An 11,067-nucleotide genomic window follows, 5' to 3' on the forward strand; every position below is an offset into this window, starting at 1 on the left:
CTGATCCAATGAGCCTTGCCTTCACCTGTTGGGTCTCCACTGCAATGCAAACGCCCCTGCTCCGTACCGCCCTCTTCAGATGAGAAAAGGGAACGTACAGCACATGCCGGCACTGGTCCTGGACCCTTCCAGGATGTCCCAAAAGTCTTAGGGTGGTTTTAAGTTTTACTGTACTAAAACTTGGGAGTCACTTTGTATACATTAAAAAGTACTTTTTGTGGGTCCAGATAACTATCATTTACACTAAAAGCAAATTGCCTATTCTTTTTAGAGCCTTTCTGACTGTCAAACCATTGACCCAGGAGCCATCACTTGATTGGAAACAAGATCTCTTATGGGTCAGCCTGCAACCAGAAGGTAGAATAAGCCATCCCTGGGGATAGCCACAAAATCTGACCTCTAAGATGGAATTCACCTAACAGATTTTCATATGCAAAATGGAAGCTCAGAAGCATTTTTGTCAGGTAGGTGTGCTTGTTCTAGGGTGAATTTGCTTCTTAGTAAATGTGTTCAAAATAATCACAGGACATAGAGGTAGAAGGAACCCTAGGGCAGGGATCCCTAACCTTTTTTATGTCTTGGACTCCTGTGGCAGTCTGGTATGAGCTATATACTACCTCTCAGGATGTTTTTAGCTTCGTGAATTTAAATTATATTGAAATGCCCCCATTTTACAGAAAAGGAAACTGAGATCCAGAGAAATGACCCAGTATGTTGGGTGGACTCCTTTTGAAGATTTTATAAGAGGAGATGGATAAGAGTTATACAAGATGAGGAGGTCTTGGATGGATTCAGATATGCATCACAAAAGAAAGTATCCCCCTTTATAAGACTACTGACTCATCAAAGTATCATTGAAGTTGTCTTACAGGGATGGGGATGGAAGAAATGGAAGTAAACATTTATATAACACCTGTCATATGCCAGACACTTAGCTAAGCCCATAACAAATATCATCTCATTTAATCATTGAAGTATCATTGAAACAGTAATAGCCATGATGATAAGTGGGTATTGACTAAATTGGGGTGGTTCATAATGAGTGAAAAGAGGACATTGGCTCTCGAGCAATCTGGCATTTTCATCTTTTGTACCTCATAAATCACCCCCTTGACAGGTCTTCCAATTCCTCCATATAGCCATATATACTCAAATACATTACTCTCTGCCTCCTACTGCCTTAGCATATTTGTGTTGCCAAGGCTTTGGTTGATCCCATCCATTCGGGCTACCCACAAAAAGTAATATGGCCTTGCACTCTATAAATGCTATGTGGCACTATGGAAAGAACACTGGATTTGGAGTCCAGAAGAAGGACTTTCATATCTGGCTTCAGACACTAATTCTGTGACCTTGGGTAAATCATTTAATCTCAGTTGCTTCATCTGCAAAATGGAGATTATAATTTCACCTGCCTCCCTGAGTTGCTAAAGAGATAACATTTATAAAGTACTTTGCAAACCCTAAAGCACTGTAAATTGCTATTGTAATGATGTATTTTGGTGTGAGTTTAGATTTGAACATTTCATAATCTAAATATGAGAAAACTGTCATTCCATTATGTACTAAAAAAGATTTGTAGACTACACAACAAGGATGTGTAGAACAAGAGATAACTTTATATTTTATTTTGAATCATAAGGAATAATCCCTTTATTTTGACACTAGAGGGAGTGAAGAACATTATGGTAACAAACCTCTAACCCTCATATAAAAGAAGTTTTATGTTCTCAGATTTATGCTCCTTTAATATGTAATATGTAATAAGTAATTATGTTTAGACCTTTCCAAAGTCCTCAGGGCATTATGCATCTTACTTACAGGTTATATAACCTAAAAAACTAGACTGGTGGTTCGCATTTAAGGGTTTATAAACACCTTGGGGAGTAAGTCCTGGAGTTTGAGACTAAGAATTTATTAATGGTGTTTTAAGCAGTAAATAACTGCAGAATACTCTAAGTAGTAAATGAAATCACTTTAGGGTTTAATACATTTTCTTTATTGTTGGAACATTGGGACCTCCTGGATAGACAACAGACTTAAAACTAGATCCAGCTCAAGGATCACGGCACCACCAATTCAGAGTTGGAAGGAACCTTAGAAATCATGTATTGTTCTGGGGAAAGGTGGGGCATGTAAAAAATAAAATTAATATATTATGATAATTTTTAAAATATTATGATTTTGTAAGATTTATTAGTAATCTCTAGAAAATAAAGCCGTGTGCCATGCTAGCTTAGGCTGTTCAAACAGCCCACCATTACCTGCTCCACCATGCCACCATAGGAAGGAAAGTGAGCTGGGAACACCAGCCCCTCACTTTTATCCCACTGTCTACATCATTGTGTAAGAACAGGAAGCCAGTGGGCTCATGGGAAATGTAGTTCAAAGACCCCAAAATTTCCAATAACACAGGCAGGAGAAAGTACACCTGTAGGGACAGCTAGGTAGCTCAATGGATTAAGAGCCAGGCTTGGAGAGAGAAGGTCCTAGGTTTCAATTTGCCCTCAGACACTTCCTAGATGTGTGATCCTAGGCTATGTGATGCCTAGGCCTTTGGAACCAAAACTGAGTCTAAAACAAAAGGTAAGGGTTTTAAACAATCAATCAGTCAAGAAAAAGTATACCACCTGGTAAAGAAAAAGAGGCTACCCTACCCTTCTTCCCAACCTGGAGCCAAAGTGGCTCCAAAGGGAACTTCTTTCTTGATTCTCTACCCCCAAACCCAGACTAGCTTAAGTCTAGCTTCCCAAAGAAGAGAGATGTGCCATCACTCTCATCTTGGCCAACTTCCTATTACCCTCCACCCAGACATACACATATGAGAGAAAGAAGCAGAGGAGGGGCTTCCATTTGGCTCTTCTTTTGTCCCCCTTTCATGAACTACTTTACATAAATTAGAGTGAAAAGAACTGAAGACTATATTCTGAGGCTCAGTAAGGGCAAAGTCATCTCTCCCTCCTCAGTTGCCTCTCTCCTTCCCCCACCCCCGTATCCCATTCCCCAAGCAGGGAAGAAATGGGAGGAAGAAGGGGTCTTATTCCTCCATTCACTGGAGGGAGACAACTATAGATGACTAACTACACATTCCTGCTGACTGCATCTTCATGCTTCCAACCAGGGTCTGCTCGGGGGCAGGACCAGGGCAGCTAATATGACAGAAGAAGAGTCTAGGATGGTTTGACATTGGAGCAGGCACTGAGTCTTCCCATCCAGGAGACTGCCTGTATGTAGAACTCTCTGATCTTCAGCTGTAGACACATGTCAGAGGAGAAGAAGTCCACATCAGCTGGGACCTGGGCTTGAGGGAAAAAGTTATGGTCCTGGGAAAGCTGTATGATCAGAGCCCACACAGAGAGGAATAGGACACCATCTCATGTTCCACTTACCCTCATATATCCTCGGGTTCTGTGCCAGCCTAATGGAAGGTAAAGCTGTCATCTCTGGTGACAAATGCCTTGGGTGCTTTTGGGCCAAAGGTTCTGGGCAGCTGTCTCATTCTACGTTCAGGAAAAATGGGGTCATCTGCTCTCCTTTAGACATTTTGAGCTATGCTTTGTCTCTTTCCAGGAGAAATGAAAATCTCCTTTCAATCCTTCACCTAATTCAGGATCTCTTAGTCTCTCTAGTAGTTTAACCCCAAACCTGAATTCTCCTCCTTGTCTTCCCTTCCATTCATCTACCCTAAAAGAACTACCCATCCTGCTAAAGACTTTCCTCAAGGGCTTCTTAGGTTTTGTTGGTGTAAATGAAGCATTCATACTCTGTACTTAGAATCCCTTGTCTCTGCTATGTGAGCAGCTGGCCTTATTTTCTAATCTGACATTTCCTGTTTGTCCTGAGAAGAAGCTTGTGGACACAGCAGATAAAGAGCTGGCCTCTGAGTCAGAAAGATCTGGGGTCAAGCCTCATCTCTGATACATACTGGGTGTGACCCTGGGCAAATCCTTTAACCTCTTAGTGTCCCTTGTAAAAATGAAATCAAGGTCCAGTTACTGACATCTGTTTGACTTTTTCTTTTAAACCTTAACTTCCATCATAGAATCAATACTGTGTATTGGTTCTAAAGCAGAACAAAAAAGGCTAGACAAGGGGGTTAAGTGACTTGCTCAGGGTCACACAGTTAGAAAGTATCTAAGGTGAAATTTGAAGGCAGGACTTCCTGTCTCTGGGTCTGGCTCTCAATCCACTGAGCCACCTAGGCCCTTGTTTGACTTCTAGCACAAAGATCATCAGTTATACTCATCTGCCTGCCAGCTTCCACTATTCCTTTAATTTTTGTCCTTTGGCTCACCCCTAGTTCTCTTCTTGAGAGACTGTGGTGCTCTATGTTTCACAGTATTAGGAATATATTGATTAGTAATTGATTCTGATAAGTTGAGTGGCAGAAGAGAACTTTGCCAAGCTGCCTTAAGACCAATTTGGAGTTTGGAGTCCACGGCTCTGTTAGAATTCTGTTGGAACTCCCAGGTCGGGGTTGAAAATTTTAAATGCTACTGAGAGCTCTGAGATCTCAGATCTGAACTTTGGTCTAAGAAGGAACATCTTTCTGAGCTCCCTGGCTTTTCCCTGTGGAAACATTTTGGGAATAGCTGACTGCCTTTCTCTCTCTTGGATCTTAACTGGTCCAAGAAGCAGCATCCTCTCTGAGCTACCTGGCTTTTCCCTGTGACATTTTGGGAATACCAGGACTTAGAGTTCATTGATCATTTGACTGTGATTGGAGAAGAAACCAGAAGATCTTGTTTTACTCCGGGCTCTGTGGGAAACCCAGAGCCAAGGCTGAGCTTCTGCTAGGCCTCAACCAACAATCAAAAGCTTGTCTTTTGATAATTTTGGAGACAGAGATTAAGATAAATATATTATTTATAAGTTATTGGAAATAGGTTATTTAGATAGAAATTTTGGATTTTATTTAATAATAGGGAGAAATAGAGAAGCCTGGTTTCCAGGAGAAGAAAGACTATGAGGTCTATTAGGGATCAGGTAAAAAGCTTAGTATCCCTTAGTTTTTTAGGGTTTCCTGTTTATCACCTTTTTAAATCCTTATAATTTTTATTAAATTAAGATTATTTTACACATCTGTCTCCTTTGTTATCCATTGTGCAACCTACAAAGTAGACCTAATACTATTGCCTTGGCCCTTTTATCTAGAGTATCTGACTAACAACAACTGAGTCTAGATACTATTTTAAACAACAGCCATATAACATCACTAGATTTTTTAAAAGACTAGGTCTCCCTATTTCACAGGATTGGAAGTCTAGGTGCCCACTAATGGCTGGATCCCACTATTGATTGCCACAGGAGTTTTGACCTGCTCTGTGTCTGATCTAGGCTGATTCATCCCTCCTGGGGCAGCCTGGTAGTCTCCTATTCCGCAGTGGTTCACTATATTATTGAAGAAATTAGTGCAGACATCTGACTGGCTTAGTCCACTATATCTCAGAACTCCTGAGCTCAAGAGGTCTGCCAGCCTCAACCTTCCCAGGAGCTTGGATTATGGGGATATGCACTCTACTTAGCTGGAATGTTGGCATTTAAAACATGGGTGTTCAAGTTCAAACAACTTGAGATCATTGAAAGCACTTCACACTTTTCCAAGGCAATCCTACGTCTTTCTTCCTTCTATGAATTTTGGGTTCAGCTCATCATCCATCTGCTGTATCTAGGAAGCACATTGTTAAACTAGAAAACGCCATGTAATTGTGAGCTGTTATTAAAGAATCATCCTTCATTTGGGAAATATTTATATGCCTTTTATGTGTTAGGCACACATACATACATATATACACATACAAACACACACTATATATGTAGATATATAGATATAGACATAGATATGTAAATATATGATCGGAGCACAAGGTATTTTTCATTCACTTGGCTTTTCCTGTATGAATTGTTTGTGTGATCCCTCAAATAGCCAGAATTCACTGAGAAGAAAATACTTAGGGCATTCTGGAACTTGATAAAATCAAAATAATCTGCAAATAAGAGCATTTGGTAGACCACTGATAGGGGACCTCTTTTCTACTGGAACCCTATTCAAAACAATTTCCATGGCAATGCCAAACACTGTTGGCTATAGGGTGGTAGTCAGAGTGAGAAGGTGACTCTACAGAGAATTGGATTACCTTGAGTAAATGTAAACAGCAAAAGAAGCACCAAGTATCCCATGGGAAGAACTTGCATGTGATCCTGGGCCATCCCAGGCTCTATATCTTCTTTGTTCTATTTCTGCATAATATCCCGCCTGGCCAGGCGTTGGTGTAGGAATCCACCAAGTCATTCTATCCAACTGCTGCCCAGAACTGGCCTCTTGTGAGTAAGCCTCCCCAATCACCCAAATAAACCTAATTAAGCCTAACAAACCCAATAAAATCTATTAATAACCAAGTTCGTATTGACCACTCTTTCTTTGGTATCTCAGTATTCTTGCAGAAGATATATATACATTAGAATCATCAGTACAGAACAGATCTGCCCCCTTATGCTTGGCGTGATCAGGGCAAAACAAGTTTCATGTGACTTTACAGTGGCAAGCATACATCTCCCCATTTTATACCTCATTTGATATTGATCATCAGTAGCCCATTTGAAAAAGTTTTCACTGTGACTGAATCTATCAAGAAATATGATATGATCTTAATCTGAGCATAGGAAGCACCTGGTTGTAGGCTTTTGCCTTTTAGGTAGCTTTTTGCTCTGCCAAATAAAATGGCTTTCTTATCGTTAAACAATAAACGTAACAGGATCTTGACTTCTCCACATTTTTCAGTCATTGTGTGACAGTGAAGATGAAAGCTGTCATAGACAATCATTCAAGAAAGCTTCTGTGTTCCAGTGTTGGATTTTCCTCAAGGATGCCCTTAGCATCTGTGTATGTGAAAGGAACCCCTTCCCAGGATCATGGTTTTGGGTCTGACCAAGTCCCTGCCCCAGCATGGGTCATGGGTACAGTGATCTAGGCACATGACCTGAAAAGGACCAGATAAAGGATCCAGAGTGAAGGGAAGGAATAAAAGAGGGAGTTTCAGGAAGGGCTCTAGGCTCTCTATTTCCTTGGACAGGGTGGCAAAAAGGAGGTAGAAGAGAGAACCATGTGGAGAGCACCCATGTGACTAGTGTAGAAATAGGCTTTTCCCTCTATCTGCCTGCCTTCTTTTATTCAAGTAAATATTAATAAACTCTGTGGAAAGAAAGGACTAGAGTTTTAATTTAGCTTTAACATGTATAAATGAAGATTTTATAGAGAAGAAAAAATAGACATTGGAGTAATATGATATCTTCTTGGTCTTTTGGGCATAAGAATTTGATTTTTTCTTTATAACAAAAACCTCTAACAAAGATCTAATTACTCAAATTTGTAAAGAGCTAAATCAATTGTACAAAAAATCAAGCCATTCCCCAGTTGATAAATGAGCAAGGGACATGAAAAAGCAATTTTCAGATAAAGAAATCAAAACTATCAATAAGCACATGAAAAAGTGTTCTAAATCCCTCCTGATTAGAGAAATGCAAATCAAAACAACTCTGAGGTACCACTTCACACCTTGCAGATTAGCTAATATGACAGCAAAGAAAAGTAATAAATGTTGGAGGGGATGTGACAAAATTGGGACACTAATACACTGCTGGTGGAGTTGTGAATTGATCCAACCATTCTGGATGGCAATTTGGAACTATGTTCAAATGGCTAAAAAAGACTGTCTGCCCTTTGATCCAGCCATACCACTGCTGGGTTTATACCCCAAAGAGACAATTAGGAAAAAGACTTGTACAAAACTATTTATAGCCATACTCTGTGGTGGCAAAAAATTGGAAAATGAGAGGATGCCCTGCAATTGGGGAATGGCTGAACAAATTGTGGTATCTGTTAGTGATGGAATACTGTTGTGATAAAAGGAATAACTAACTGGAGTTATTCCATGTGAACTGGAACAACCTCTAGGAATTGATGTAGAGTGAAAGGAGCAGAACTAGGAGAACATTATACACAGAGACAGATACACTGTGGTACAATAGAATGTAATGGACATAATCCAGGACAGTTCTGAGGGACTTATGAGAAAGATGCTATCCACATCCAGAGAAAGAACTGTGGGAGTAGAAACACAGAAGAAAAACAACTGCTTGATCACATGGGTCTATGGGGATATGACTGGGGATGTAGAGTCTAAACAATCACCCTAGAGCAAATATTAATAATATGGAAATAGGTCTTGATCAATGACACATGTAAAACCCAGTGGAATTGCTCATTGGCTATGGGAGTGGAGGGTGGGAGGAAGGGAGGGAAAGAACATGAATCATGTAACCATGGAAAAATATTCTTAATTAAATAAACTTAATTAAAAAATAAAAATAATAAGAATTTAGGGGCAGCTGGGTAGCTCAGTGGAGTGAGAGTCAGGCCTAGAGACAGGAGGTCCTAGGTTCAAACCCGACCTCAGCCACTTCCCAGCTGTGTGACCCTGGGCAAGTCACTTGACCCCCATTGCCCACCCTTACTACTCTTCCACCTATGAGACAATACACTGAAGTACAAGGGTTTAAAAAAAAATAATTTAAAAAAACAAGAAGAAGAATTTGATTTTTGATAAACTGGTAATGAGATTTTCCCCATTCATTTAGTGGTAGAGCACTTAGAATCAGAAAGACTCATCTTCATGGATTCAAATCTAGCCCTCAACAGAAGTCACTTAACCCTGTTCGCCTTAGTTTCTCATCTGTAAAATGAGCTGGAGGAAGAAATGGCAAACCACTCCAGGATCTCTGCCAAGAAAACCCTAAATGGGGTCATGAAGAGTTGGACACAACTGAACAACAACAAAAATCCAGTGGTACAGTTAAGTAGATTCAAAACTTGTTAAACTGGGTGTCATCTCATAAAATGAAATTCATTTGAGGAAAATGTAAACTTCTCCATTTGGAATAAAAAAAAAACAACTTCATAAGTACAAGATGGGGAAGATATGGCTAGACAGCTATTTATCTAAAAAAATCTAGGAATTTTAATGAGCTGCAAATCCTCTATTAGTCAATCACATGATATAATAAAAGCTAGCATTTGTATAGTGATTTAAGGTTTGCAAATCACTTTATGCATATCTCCCTTATTTTTCATAACAGCTCTCTAATATAAGTTCTATTGTTAATGTGACTAGGTGGCAGTCAGAAAGACCTCAGTTCAAATCTGATTTCAGCCACTTACTAGCTGTGTGATCCAGGGCAAGTCATTTAATTTCTGCCTGACTCAGTTTACTCTCAGCTATAAAGTGGGGATGATAATAATAGTACCTACTTCCTAGGATTGTGAGGATCAAATGAGATATTATTTGTAAAGCACTTTGCAAACCTTAACATACTACACAAATGCTAGCTATTATCCCTGTTTTACAGATGAGGACACCGAGACTGAAAAGATAATTTACTAGTCCAGCACCACAAAGCCAATAAATATATGAGGCAGAATCTGAACTCATATCTTCCTGATACCTGTAAAGTGGAGATGATAATAGGCATTATGTGTTAGCTGTTATTAGTTTTTGCACTGATTCTTCTGGAATACTTTTTTCCTTCTTTGGCTTCTGTGACACTAGTCTCTCCTGAGTGGTTTTCTCTCTCTCTCACTGTTCCTTTTCAATCTCCTTTGCTGGTATGTCACCCATCTAACATCCTAAGCGTGCGTTCTAGGGCCCTCTTCTCTTATCTCTCTGTCTTTTTCCTATGGTGAGCTCATCTCCCAAATCTATATAGATAGCCTTATTCCCTCACTTGAACTCCACCCCTGTAACACAAATTACCTGCTAACCATCTCCACAGAAGGGCAAGCTAGTACCTCAATTTGACAGGTCTAAAATACCACCAATATCTTTCCTCCTGCTAATCTTTCCTATCCTATAGAGGGCACCACAATCCTTGAAGGCACATATGTTTCTCACCTGGTAGTCATCCTTGTCTCTTCCTTTTCCTCCTCCCCTAATCTAATCATCTGCCAAGTCTTGTCATCTCTTGACTCCAAAATATCTTTCCTATTTGGCCTCTTTTCTCCCTTCTAGGGCCATGATCCTGGCTGGGCCTCTTCACTGTTTGTCTAGACTATTTTCATAGCCATTTACCTGGTTTTCCTGCTTCTCCTCTCTTCTCTCCAATTCATCCTGCACAGTTGTCAAAATGATTTTCCTCAGACTTAGGTCAGAACATGTCATTCTCCTGCTTGAAAATCTTCAGTGACTTTCCTTTGCTGAGAGTATCAAATCCAAACTACATGGCCGGCTCTCTACAGTCTGCTTTCCAGCTACCTGATTTCATATGCTGCTTTTTACGTCTATCTTTTATCAAATCTTATTCTTGGCTATTCCTTGAATTTGATATTATATACTTGAACATGATGTGCCTTGAGCATAGTAATAGTAGATATTTAATACAAGTATGTGAATGGAATTTTAGTACACAAACTGGATCTTGATAGAATTCATTTTCTTTCCTCCATAGGTGTGGGGAACCTCCCTGGGCTGGGCTAGTTCAGGGATTCTTAACCTTTTTTTGATCTCATGGCCCCTTTGATAAGAGTCTGGCAAAGTCTATGGATCCCTTCTCAGAATTGTGTTTTTAAAATGATTAAAATAAAACATATTTGATTGCAAAGGGAAGCAATCACATTGAAATACAGTTATCGAAATGTTTTTTAAAACATCTTTATTGACTACAGGTTAAGAACGTCAAATGTAGATGATCTCTAGAGGTCCCTGACAGCTTTAACAGCCTGTAAGTCTGTTAATACCTTGCTCAGGTTTCTGACCAACATTTGACCAAGATACCAAGAAGTGTCATTCCTTGCAAAAAGGATCTCATAAGACCACTCACTCATGATAGTAGCTAAATCTTACTCTGATAAAATTCCAGCCTTTAATCACCTGAATGCCTCTTTACCCTGACCTGTACTTTCATAAAAGTAAAGGATTTGAGCATCTACCAATCCTGGTAATTCCTAGAAGGTTACTAGGATTTTCCAGATGCTCAAGAATGGTTTTAGGGATGAGAGGAGTAAGAAGTAGCTTG

The sequence above is a fragment of the Gracilinanus agilis genome, chromosome 2 (assembly GCF_016433145.1).
Source record: "Gracilinanus agilis isolate LMUSP501 chromosome 2, AgileGrace, whole genome shotgun sequence".
NCBI lineage: Eukaryota > Metazoa > Chordata > Mammalia > Didelphimorphia > Didelphidae > Gracilinanus > Gracilinanus agilis.